Genomic DNA, 10,400 nt, shown 5'->3' with positions numbered 1-10,400 from the left:
TATGTCATACTGACCTAGGATTTGCTATGTACTCAAGGGCAGGTGAACTCCCCTTCTCAAGTCCTGGGAGTACAGGTGTGTGTCACCACATTTGCTTTCTTTCTCTATTTTACTCATTTTATTTATTCTGCAATTCAAACATCACATAATTCATCCCTTAAAGTTTTTATGTCAATGGCTTGTGATGTATTTTGATATCTATTCACAGGTATGTGCAACCAGCACCACAGTCAATTTTGGGATATTTTCATCTCTTGAAACAGAAGCCCTGTGTCATGTAGCTCTCATTCTCTTATCGCTTCCATCCTCTCAACACCTAACAACCAGTACTTTATGCCATGTTTATATGTAATTTCTCTTTTCAGGTCATTTCATGACTGAAATTATATAATACATTTTCTTCACTGGCTTTTTCTATTAGCATCATGCTTTGAAGGATCATACACGCTGTGTTATGTATCATCATCTTTTTATAGCCAAATAATATTGCATCTTATAATTACACTAAATACATAGAAATAAAGCCTACCATTGTCTCACATAATTATATAAAACAATATTCGACGAAATAACAGCAACTTGAACTCAGTACTGTATTAAAAGAATTTTACATAAGCCAAACCCTTTCTAACTGCTGGATTGGTTCAATATTTGAAAATCAACCAATGTAGTCCATTTTATACTGACAGACTAATGAAAAAACACTCATGCTATCAATTCACACTAAAATTTGTCAAATATTAATATTTGACAATTTAATAGTTATGTAATTATTGGATGGTTTTTACAAGTGTCAGAAAGCTAGAAACAGAAGGGAACTATTATCTTGTTAAGGATTTTTCATCTATATTCGTAATGAATATTAGTCTTTAGTTTGTTTTGTAAGGTATTTAATGGTTTCCAATTTTTTTTATTAAACATTTTCACATAATATATTTTGATCCTATTCTTTGGTGATTTTGATGTTAAAATAATATTAGTCTCATAAAACAAAGAGGAAACGTTTCCACATGTTTTATATTTAGGAAAGATTTATGTAAATGTCATCTCAATTCTTCTTTAAATAATTAGAATTATTTAAAGAATTAGAATAACTAAATAATTAAATCATCTGAAAAGCGATCTGATCCTGGATTTCTAATAACAGGTTTATGTTTATTTAGATACAATTCATATAAAATAAATGCGCAATCTTATAGTATATAATTGTGAACTGGTGATGAAATAGACTTATGTAGTCACCACCACAACCAATTTTAGAACATATTCCTTACATCTGAAAGAAAATCCATACCATCTGGCAGTTGTTCCCTTGCCTACCCTATCCATTCTCTGAGCCTTTTAACTGATAAGCTTTTCTCTCTCTGGGTATTTGTCTATGGTGAATGTTTTATATAAGTGGAAACAGGCTATATGGTCCCTCAGGACTGACTTTTTCATGTAGCATAATGTTGATAAATGTATCAGTGTTGTAGATCAGGGCTCTGCTGCCTTTAATAACTGAATGCCACTCCTTTGTATAGATATGTCACATTTCCCCAGTTATCAGTTGATAGATAGCTCATTTCCTCTTTTGGGTTATTGTGAGGGCTGTGATAAACATTCTCCTACAAGTTTTATGTGAATAAATACTTTCATTTTTTGATTTTAGCTGAATGAGGTTACCACATTTATGTTTAATATTTTATGGTTTTGCTTCACAAGAATTACGCACCATTTTACATCTCCACCAACAATGTGTGAAAGTTCCAGTTCCTCCCCCTCCTTACAATGCTTAAACTTGCAGCTGATGATCTATCAATAATTATTATTATAGCCATACTGAAGTGTGAGAATTTGTATCTCGTTATGGTTTTCCTTTTCTCTCAAAACTGGTGGTGCTTAGCATTTTTTTCAAGTGCTCATTGATAATCTGTATATTTTTCTTTGAGAAATGTTTGTTCAAACCCTTTATTTTTAAGTTGGCTCTTGAGTTGGGTGTGATAGGACATGGCTGTAGTCACAGAACTTGTGAGGTGGAGGCAAGAGGGTTAGGAGTTTAAGGCCATCTCTTGTGGGCTATTACTGTAACTTTGTAGTGCATTACATTTGTTTATGCTGCATTTTTGTTCAATGATATACAGATGTGTTGCTTTGCCTGCCTAAGGCACCTGATTGGTCTAATAAAAAGCTGAATGGCCAATATCTGGGAGTAGAGGAATAGGCAGCGCTGGCAGGCAGAGAGAAGAAGTAGGAGGAGGAATCAAGGCTTGAGAGAGAAGAAAGAACAAGGGAGAAAGAAAGGGAAATGCTATATCAAAAAGCCAGTCCCAAGGGACCATACAGCCTGTGTTTCCATTTATATGACAGAATCAAACAAAGGTTAAAAAGTCCTGAGTCCAAATGTAGATGGAGAAAAATTGGTTAAAATAAGTTGTAAGAGCTGGAGGGACAAGCCTAAACTAAGGCCTAGCATTCATAACTAATAATAAGTCTCCATATAGTGATTTGGGTGCTGCTTGGTGGCCCAAAAGAAGGCCAGTTACAGTCATCTTTTGCTAAAAGTGAGTTCACAGCCAGACGGATCTACACGAGATCCTCTCCAAATAAATAGTTATTTATCTATTTGTTTCTAGGTATGAAACCATTATTCCTCCTTATCTGCTAGGCAATGCAAATTATTTCCTCCCATTCTGTGGGTTATCATTTCACTTTATTTTCCCCCATTCTGTGGGTTATCATTTCACTTTATTGACCGTACCATTTGATATAGAAGGTTTTTTATTTTATTTTTGATGAAACATCTATATTTGCCTGGACTGATTCAAATACACTAAGGTATTTCATTATATTTTCAACTAACAATTTAACAGATCCAGCTCTTAGATGTAAGTCTTTGATGCATTTTGAGTATGATATAAGTTGGTGGACCCAGCAAAATTTGATAACAAAACTGATATTTTACTATTGAATTGTTTTAACAAATTGTCTTGACAACTTTGTTGAAAATCATATGACCACAGATATATAAGTGTATAAATAAGTGGGCTTATTTCTGGATATTAAATTTTATTTCAATCATTTATGAAACTCTATGTGTGTCTGCCTCTCTGTGTGTGACTCTGTCTCTCTATCTATGTGTATCTCTCTGTCTCTATGTGTGTGTGTCTCTCTCTCTTCCTCCTCCAAGCTCTCATGTATCCCTGGCTGCCCAGAATTTGCTATATAAGTGGAGATTGGGGCGGGAGAATTGTCTGTATTCTGTCAATCATGTTTTAAGTAAACAGTGATTGGCCAAGCAGGAAGTAGAGGCAGGTCATCCAGACAGGAAGTAGAGGGGGGGGGGGATGAGAACAGGAGAATGCTAGGAATGAGGAAGCTCATTCCTCCTATTCCTGCACAGACTACCGAAGAAGCAGCATGTATTCTACCCCAATGAGAAAGGTATCAAGCCATGTGGCTAACTTAGATAAGAATAATGGGTTAATATAAGCTACAAGAGCTAATAAGTAGCCTGAGCTAATGGGCCAATCAGTTTTATAACTTATGGAGATCTCTGTGTGATTTTCTTTGGGGCTTGCCAACTGTGGGGAACTGGGCAGGACACAAACCCCAACAAACTGGCCCTCATGTTACAAAAGATGGCTTTCAACTTCTGGTCCTCCCTGCTATTGAGATTACTAATATTCCCTACCACACCCAGTTTATGTGGTAGTGGGACAGAACTCAGGGCTTCATCCACGCTAGGAAAGCACTCTTCAAAACAACATATACACCCATCCACTATGTACTGTCTTTATTTCAATACTACACTGTCCTGATTACTGCAGGGTTCTAGTGTATAACTGAATCAGGAACATTAGGACTAAAACTTTGTAGTTCCTTTTCAAAGTTATTTTGGCTATTTTGGTTCTCTTAAATTTCCATATGATTTAGAATTGTGTTGTCAAAATGGAGAAGTAGGAAGGCATATGGAATTTTAATAGGGATTGTACCAAATCTGTAAGTAGAGATAGCTGTGTCTATTTCCTTCCATACTGGGTGTTTTTTGTTTCTTTGTCTAGCCTGATTGCCCTGGCTTGACCCTCCAGCACAAAGCTAAATAGAAATGGTAAAACAGACATCCTTATTTCTTCCTGCTCACAGACAGATTTCTATTACTCACTACTGTACATGGGATACTCGTGGGGTTTTCCTACATGTTCCTTATCAGACTGAGGAAATTCCTTTCCTGTACCTAGTTCGTTGTTCTGACCATATAATTGTGTTTGATATTTTTGAAATATCTTTTCCCCATCTATTAAAGTTAATCATATTGTTTTCTAATTTCTTAGTACATTATATTAGAGTAGTCGATACATGGAACTAACTACACTCCTGACACTAACACCAGTTTTCATGTGTATAATCTTTTGCCAAACTCCATTTGAGAGTATTTTGCTGTGAAATTTTGTGTCTATCTTCATAAGGGGCTTGTAGGATTTTTTCTTGAATATCTTTGTTTTGATATTAGTGTAACACTGCCTTTTATGATGAGTTGGGAAGCATTCCCTTTTTTTTTGGTTTTTCAAGGTGGGGTTTCTCTGTGTAACAGTCCTGGTTGTGCTGGAACTAGCTCTTATAAACAAATTCACAGAGATCCCCCTACCTCTGCCTCCTAAGTGCTGGGATTAAAGGTGTGTGCCACCACCACCTGGCGAGCATTCCTTCTTCTAATGTCTAAGAGGAATGTTATATTATCAATGTTAGTTCCATAAGTGTCTGCTAGAATTGATCAGGGAAGCCATATGAGTCCGTGTGAAAGGACAGTGATTACCAATGCAATTTTATTACTATTATAGGTCAATTAAGATTCTCATTTTTTTCAAAGTAGTTTTTAGTAGCACATATTTTTCTAGGAATTTGTCTATTTCTTGTAGACTGTCTAATTTACTAGGTTAAATTTGTTCAGAATATTTCCATATAGCTTTTCTCCGTGTAGAGTCAGTGATAATCTTCTTTCATAACTCACCTGATGACATCAAGCTTTTCTCCATCTTCGTGAGCTACCCCTTGCAGGGTTTCTCTACCTCATCTTCAAAGACTGGCTGCTCACCAATGTAAAAAGAAAGCTTTTCCCTTTAGAGAAGAGGAGGACAGAATGCTGTAACAGGTTTGGCCCTGTGTTCTGGGTGAATCCAAACTGATAATGGGAACATTTGGTGCTAATCCTGGTGAGAAACAGTACCATGCTGTAAGCCATCTAGTAGCGAACAGCCTGGCCACAGAAGTTCAGAAATGGGAGATAGATCTGAATATCGCAAGGGCCACAGCATATCTGACGTTGAAGATGTCAAAAGATGCGGATGGCATCTCTAGTAGCTTGAACTGCAACCACTGAAGCACATTTTAGGCAAAAGTTCCAGTGAAGGCCACACCATGCTCCTAGGTGGGAGAAACATGGGAGCACATCCTCGTGAGGAAGGTTCCTACGCCTCTATTCCAGTGTGTTATAATGTCACTTCACTCTTTCCTGTGGTACATTAGGATATTGCTGAGGGACATCTCACATATTTGTTGGTTACCAGTGTGAAAAGAGACCTGTTGCCAACCAAACTTCATTGTTCCCTATTCACACACACACACACACACACACACACACAGGTCCTTAGATACTAAAAGGGGTTGAGTTTTTAAAGTATATTAAGAATTTCTCAAAAGCTATTATACTTGTAGAAATGGCAACTCTTTTTTTAAATATTTATTTTTATTTTTATGTGCCTGGGTGTGTTTGCTTGCATGTATGTCTGTGCACCACACGTATACATTGCCAATGAAGGCCAGAAGAGGGCATCAGATCCACTAGAACTGGAGTTACAGATGATTTTTAGCCACCTTGTGGATGAGAATAAAAACCTGGGTCCTCTAGAAAAGCAGCCAGTAGTCATAACCACTGAGCCATCACTGTAGACCTGCAAATGACAATTCTTTGTTGGCAGTTTAAGTATGATACTGCCTCCACTACACAACACTAGATCATTCCATCAAGTCCTCAGCCTGGGGTTTCATCAACTGCAGGCTTACTGTTCATTAAGATGATACCAGGGCAGCTAAACTTCACCCGACCACCGTCCACGGAGCCTTCGCTTCCTTACAGGTGTCCTTTAACTTCAGTGACTCTGCCATGTTGGCCAGACCGTGGTGGCCTGGGAACAGACCTCTAGGCTGCAAGAAGGCTTTAGAATAAACTGGGAACTCGGAGCTAGCGCCAGCTCAGCTCCTGAGTAGGTATGCAGATGCTCAGATTAGGAATATCTTTGAGCTGCAACCTGATAATGGTCCAGGTATGGAGAAGTAAGAGATTGAGGAGTACACAGCAAGAACTTTGCCTCCATTTGTGTCCCTGTGACCCCAGTGCTTACTTTAAACTTGATGCGCCCTGGTGTCCAATTTAGGTATTGCAGCAGGACCCAAAGGACCTTAGGAACCATGCCAAAACCACACAGCAAAGCAGAAGCTGCCTTCATCCAGACCCAGCAGCCCCACGCAGCCACGCTGACACCTTCCTGGAACACACGCGCCCCTGAACACTGACTCTGCACCCATCCCAGCCCTCAACACTGGCATCATTTGTACCTCTGGTCCTGCTTCCTGATCTATGGAGATGCTGAAGGGGATGAACAAGTCTGAAATGAAGGTAGCTCGCCTGAATTTCTCTCATGGAATTTACGAGTACCATGCAGAAATCATCAAGAGCGGGCATGCAGCCACAGAAAGCTTCTCATCTGAACCTATTCTCTACCGGTCCATTGCTGTAGCTCTGGACACAAAGGTACCTGAAATCCGGACTGAACTCATCAAGGGCAGTGGCACTAGGTGGAGCTGAAGAAGCGAGCCACTCTGAAAATCGCCCCAGACAATGCCTATGTAGAGAAGTGTGATAAGAACATCCTGTGTCTAGACTGTACGAACAACTGTAAGATGGCAGAGGTGGGCAGCAAGATCTACGTGGATGGGGGCCACGTTTCATTGCAGATGAAGGAGAAATGTGCTGATTTCCTGGTGACAGATGTGGAGAATGGTGGCTCCTTGGGTAAGGATGGAGCTCTGAGGACTTCCCTTAGGTGTCAGAAAAGAACATCCAGGATCTGAAGTTTGGAGCAGAGCAAGATGGCATTTGCATCTTTCATCAGCAAGAAAGCTGATGTGCATGAGTTTAGGGCGGTCCCACGAGAGAAGGACAAGAACAAGAAGATCACCAGCAAAATTGAGAACCGTGAAGGTGTCTGCATGTTTGATGAGATTTTGGAGGCCAAAGGTGGGATCGTGGTGGCTTGTGCATTGAGATTACTGTGGAGAAGGTCTTCCTGGCTCAGAGGATAATACAACCGAGCTGGGAGGCCCATCATCTGTGCCACACAGATGCAGGAGAGCATGAACAGGAAACCCTGCCCTATTCGTGCTGAGGGCAGTAATGTGGCCAATGCAGTCCTAGATGCTCCATCATGTTGCCAGGAGAACCAGCCAAAGGAGACTACCCTCTGGAGACTTTGTATGCCACACCTGACGGCCCATGAGACAGAAGTTGCCTCTTTCTGCCTCCACAGAAGCGCTGTGGAGGCTTCTTTCAAGGGCTGGAGTGGGGCCATTAGCATGCTCACCATGCCTGGCAGGAGGGCTCACCAGGCAGCCAGGTACCACTCACATTCTTCGCTCCCGTCATTGCTGTGACACGCAATCTTCAGACAGCTAGCCAGGCCCATCTGTGCTGTGTAAGGATGCAGCACAAGATGCCTGGACTGAGGATGTAGAACTCGGTGTGGACTTGGCCATGAATGTTGGCAAGGCCCAAGGATTCTTCGAAAAGAAAGATGTGCTTATTGCGCTGACCAGGTGGCACCCTGGTTCCGGCTTCACTAACACCACGTGTGTAGTGCCTGTGACTTGAAGGCCCTCTGGAGCCCCTCTTCTAACCCCATCCCACCCCTCCCCCACCCCATCCACTAGACCAGCAATGCTTGTTGTGTTCACTCTGGGCCATAGTGTGGCGCTGGTGGGCTGGGACGCCAGGGAAAATTAATGCCTCTGAAATATGGACTAGAGCCTAGTTCTCTATCACATGGCCCTAACCCGAGCCAGAGGCGAAGAAGGAATGCTGGAATGGATGCCCTCTGACTTTATTACGGAAGAGCAGAAACAACATCTCTGTGTGCTTTGTTCCTGTAGAGAGTTGCGCAGAGAACTCCCAGCCTTGGCCTGGAGTCAGGAGACAGTAGCGGGTAGGGGCTTAGGGCATAGGGTCCAGATAACCTTTGGCCCGGCCCTGACTTGCTTCCCCAGCAGCTTTGGTCTCCCCCACTTCTCCCTGCTCTCTCCACTCAGCTGTCACTGCAGACACACAGCCTCCCCTCTCCACCTTTACATTCCTGCTGCAGCCTCTCCAGGCCTGTTGCTACAGCACCCACCTGAATGTAAATAAACAGCGGCTGGGAAAAAACAAACAACGAAAAATAAAACTAAACTAAATGCCCAAAGGTTTTTGTTTGGTTTTTTGAGACAAGGTTTCACCGGCTCTGGCTGTCACTCTGTAGACCAGGCTTGTCTCAAACCAAAGCTTTATTTCAGCCATTTAATTATCATTCTACATTAACTCTAGACCTTGGTGGTTTACCTAATACCCTGTTCCACCTTCTTACATGCAATTGACGTCCTACATTACATCACTCAAATGAATAACATGATTCAGTAAAAGTGCAATACTTTGTATGATGAAATGCTGAAAGCAAATGATACGATTTGTTTTGCTTGGGGGAGAAAAAGACATTTTAAAATTATATATTCTGTCACAGTTTCAAACACACCTACAATGTTTTTGCTAAAAGTCCCTCCCATTATTCTATCTTATCCCCCATGCCCTTTTCGAAAGGCTGGTAGCACAGAGGAATGGTTGCATATTACTTTACATATATTTCCCTTGTACCCGCCTTTCTGGTAGCTTTAAAGCAGGTTTGGCACCAATCTGCAACTCTGTTTATTCATAGATATGCTTTTTGTGCTGAAAAGCTAATTACAGGCACAGATAAAAAAAATGCTAGCAAGAACAAGAAGTAGCCAAATGAACTGCAGCTGTCTGGGGACCAGTCTCCAGCAGCACAGGGCTTTGATAGGAATCCACAGAGTTGGCGAGGCTAAACTTTTCCATCTGAGGAGGGTTACGGAAAAAGACATTCACAAGCTCTCTTGATGTTTTCCTTCTTTATTTCTTCTCTTTTTTATTCTCTCTCTTCTATCTTATGTTGTTTTACAGGTTTTTATACCCCAACAGAATCTTCCAGACAAGAGTCAAAACAGCTGCACTCCATTTCTCAAGTGGATGATTATAGGGAAAACGTGTTTTTCATCTCCCCCACATGATTAAACATTTTATGTATTACAAGTGAAAATCAAATCATCCCAAGAACCCACATACATCCATACCCAAGCAACCTGTTATAGATTAACCATGTGGCAAGCAATGTGTTCTTGTCAGGTCTTTCACTGGCAGGCTGCATTTTGTAGTCACTGTAGAAGGAGTGGCGGGTGTAAAGCTAGCTGTGCGGAAGCCGGGCAGGACACGAAAAGCATGCCTGCTCGCCTCCTCACTACAAGTCACAAAGAAAGGGCCAATTACTTTATTACTCATCTTGAAAGGTAATCTTATAAGGAATCTTAAAGAAATCGCAAACCTATACTTATATATATTGAAAAGAATCAGTCAGCTCTACTTTAAATCTTTAGGGTACATATCTGTTCGTTAATAGTTTTTTACATCAGAAGATTTAGGACGTAAATGGGTATAAGTAATTAATCATCACTATTGGTTATCAACCAAACCTAGTAAGGAGAGTACATCAGCCAATAATAATTGGGATGCTTTGTTCTTGTTCCCTGGCCTTAAAGAGTTCTGCATTTAACAGTGTGCCTTTCTAAAACTTTAGATTGTCTTCTTGGGTTTTTCACCTCAAAGTTATTTAACGAAACATCTTAGTCTAACTTTGTTATTTTCAAAGCTTTGTTTCAGCTGTGATGCACTCTGAGACCTGTGAAGACATCTCCCAACATTAAGGTTAAAAGAATTTAAACTAGCTGGGCTATTGGAACTCAATTGTTAGTCATTAATTTGAGCTACAATCCATGCAGCTCCTTAGGTGAGACTCACAGACCCTGGCTGTGAAACATGTCCTTGTATTTATTATTTTTATTCATCAAAACTCTGTATAAGCTATTGTTACTATTATTAAATTAGACAGTACAGGTTAGGAAGGGTTCATTTTCTTAACAATCCACAGGTAAAATTGCCAAGTACAATGGGATGTTTCCAAGAGATAAACACATTATATCACAGGCAGTGAAGATTTCCCCGCAACCACTCACACTATGCTAGATAACAGAAAAAAGAGAGC

The 10,400-nt window shown here is 40.6% G+C and overlaps 1 pseudogene; it reads left to right on the top strand.

Moving 5' to 3' along the window:
- The first annotated feature begins 6,447 nt into the window (after positions 1–6,447).
- LOC126491534 (pyruvate kinase PKM-like) lies at positions 6,448–7,906 on the top strand (annotated as a pseudogene).
- Positions 7,907–10,400: the final 2,494 nt, after the last annotated feature.

This window comes from Alexandromys fortis, unplaced genomic scaffold (genome assembly GCF_014885135.2).
Source record: "Alexandromys fortis isolate MF-2015 unplaced genomic scaffold, M_Fortis_MF-2015_v1.1 scaffold_241, whole genome shotgun sequence".
Taxonomy (NCBI): domain Eukaryota; kingdom Metazoa; phylum Chordata; class Mammalia; order Rodentia; family Cricetidae; genus Alexandromys; species Alexandromys fortis.
The sequence above is the reverse complement of the archived record's forward strand: the minus strand, read 5'-3'. Positions and strand labels throughout refer to the sequence as shown.